Source organism: Myotis davidii, unplaced genomic scaffold (genome assembly GCF_000327345.1).
Source record: "Myotis davidii unplaced genomic scaffold, ASM32734v1 scaffold339, whole genome shotgun sequence".
NCBI classification, from domain to species: Eukaryota; Metazoa; Chordata; class Mammalia; order Chiroptera; family Vespertilionidae; genus Myotis; species Myotis davidii.
This window is the reverse complement of record NW_006290778.1, coordinates 2,160,646-2,163,403: the sequence shown is the minus strand read 5'-3', so window position 1 is coordinate 2,163,403 and position 2,758 is coordinate 2,160,646.

Sequence of the window (2,758 nt, the reverse complement as noted above, 5' to 3'; positions counted from 1 at the left end):
TTAGGGCAGTGGCTCTCAACCTTCCTAATGCCGCGACCCTTTTATATAGTTCCTCATGTTGTGGTGACCCCCAATTTCATTGTCACAAATGGAACATAATTAAAGCATAGTGATTAATCACAAAATAATATGTAATTATATATGCGTTTTCTGATGGTCTTAGGCGACCCCTGTGAAAGGGTCGTTCAACCCCTAAAGGGCTTGAGAAGCACAGGTTGAGAACCGCTGCCTTAGGGCCTGACACTGCAGGTGCAGCCACCTTCCCTAAAGATTGAGGACAAAGAATGTTCTGAAATGCATTTACAGTCCCCCCCCCCAAAAAAAAAAGCCTATTGCAGCTCTCAGAGTGATTGATCCACCCAGCATCTCTGACGGGAAGGTTTCATCTTCATTTGTACCCTTACAGGAACATCAAGAGCTTTGGCCTCTCCTTTAGAAGAAATGGTTCCTAAATATAATTTCTTTTCTACATAATCCAGCCCTGTCGCAGATTTGGTCCCCAAAAAAGGAGACTGAATACTCTATGCAAGAGTACCCACGGGCCAACACCTGTTGAAGGAAAGGGAGGAGAGCAAGACTGCCAAAGAAGCAGAAGTCCAGCTGCAATGTGCACCCAATGACAGTCTTGGCCAACGCCCTTCAGAAATGCTCTGACCTGGGCAAGAAGGTCAGGCCTCTCTACCCCTGCATGAATTATCCTTAGGTGTGAGCAGCCCTGAGAGGGGCATGATTGTGGGTCCAGGAAATTCCTAAAGGAGGAGAGGGAGGGGAGACAGCTGAAGGTAGAAGCATCATAGTTTCTACCAGATGTCCCTTCCGGGAGAAAGGCGGGTGACAAAGCAAGAGTCCTCAGCAAAACCATAACGAAGACAGCTTGGTTTGGGCGTCCCTCCTTCCTCACTCTGTGACCCTCCCCTTTTGAAGGCTGACTCCTCCCTTTTCCCCCAGGTAGCCAGTGCCCTCGTGCTGACCAGCACTGGGTCCAGCCATTCCCTCACCACCTCTAAGAACTTCTGCAGACCTTTGTCTCATTTCTCAGGGCAATGCTGTCTCCTAGGGAACAGATATGCTAGGACTTTGGCCTAATTTAGGAGACAGCCTGTCTGAATGACATCATTGCATCTTGCATTTTAACAGAAGTTGCCAAGGTCTTCACATAAATTAACGATTCACGTTGAGAAATGACATGTCGTGGGTCATATATGTGCTTAATATATGAGCAATCCGGGATTATCACCCACATCTCTTAACATGTGGGCTCAGCTCGGACTCAGAGCAGTGGTTGGATCCCACAGGAGCCACTGTGGCTCCGTGATGGGCCTTCAGAATCTCCCCCAAATGAGGCATCTCAGGGATTTGTATTTTTCCAAAGCTCCCCGGCTGATGATCCTCAAACAGCCCCTGGCATTTGGCAGCTCCCTGCTTTTGACCAGTAGTTCTGAAGGCTTCCTCCTTAAAGCCTTGATTGTCCTCCTCGTGCTGTTGTGCATGCCAGCCAGTGCTGAGGATAACAAACTGTTGCAAGTAGAGACAGTGTTTCAAACTATTTACCAATTGGGAAACCAATGAGAAATCAGCTCAGTCATGTTGGGTTGGTCTCTCTTTGTTTTTGCACACTCTTCCTCCTACCCCTTTCCCCAGGATCTATAGTTACCAAGCATAACCTTGAGAGAATGAGAAAGAAGAGAACCAAGTTTTTAGTTTAAAAAAACAGTAACAATTTATTTTGGCTCTGGCAGGTGTGGCTCAGTTAGCTGGGGCATCGTCCTGTATGTACACTAAAAGGTGTCCAGTTTGATTCCAGGTCAGGGCACATACCCAGGTTGTGGGTTCCAATCCCAGTAGGGGCATGTGCGGGAGGCAACCGATTGATGTTTCTCTCTCACATGCATGTTTTACTCTCTCTCTCCCTTCCTCACTCTCAAAATGAATAAAATTAAATAATAATAATTTATTTTGAAAGAATTGTAGATTCAAAGACAGTGCAATGATAGTGTGAGAGATGGAGGATGCTTTGTTACCTCTAAATGGTGGTGAAACTTGGCCAACTCTGACACCACCCAGGAAGGGAGAGGGAAAGGAGCATTATTACTGCTGGTTGGGGCCGGGAGTCCAACACCCCACATGGCCTCCATGGACACCCTTGGGGGTGGGGGGGCGGTTCGTTATTACTGAGTGGGGATGAAAGTGCCTGCTCTTCACTAGGTCTTCACTGGGAGGCAGAGGGCACCTTGAGCAAGGATGGAAGTTTAGGCCACGTACTTGGCCTTTGCTGACAGGGGTGGGGATGGGGCCATGTTTTTTCCATGGTGTTTGGCTGGGGTAGAGTGGTGTCTTATCTGCTTGGGCATCTATAAAGGAGTAACACCATTGGTGGCTTGTAAATTTACCTCTCAAGTTCTGGAAGCCGGGATGTCCAAGATCAAGGCATTGGCAAATTTAGTGTTTGCTGAGGGCCTGCTTCCTGCCTCTGTGTTCAAACATCTTTAATGACCTTAGGATAAATTCTTGTGAGACATTAAGTTTTTGAAAAAGAGATGAAAATAGCTTGGCCAGAGTGGCTCAGTTTGTCCAATGTCATCCTGTGCACCAAAAGGTTGTCGCTTAGATTCCCAGTCAGGGCATGATGTTTCTCTCTCTCTCTCTCTCTCTCTCTCTCTCTCTCTCTCTCTCTCTCTCTCTCTCTTTCTCTCTCTCTTCCTCTCCGTAAGTATGTCCTCAGGTGAGAATTCAAAAATAAAATAAAAGGAGGTGAAAA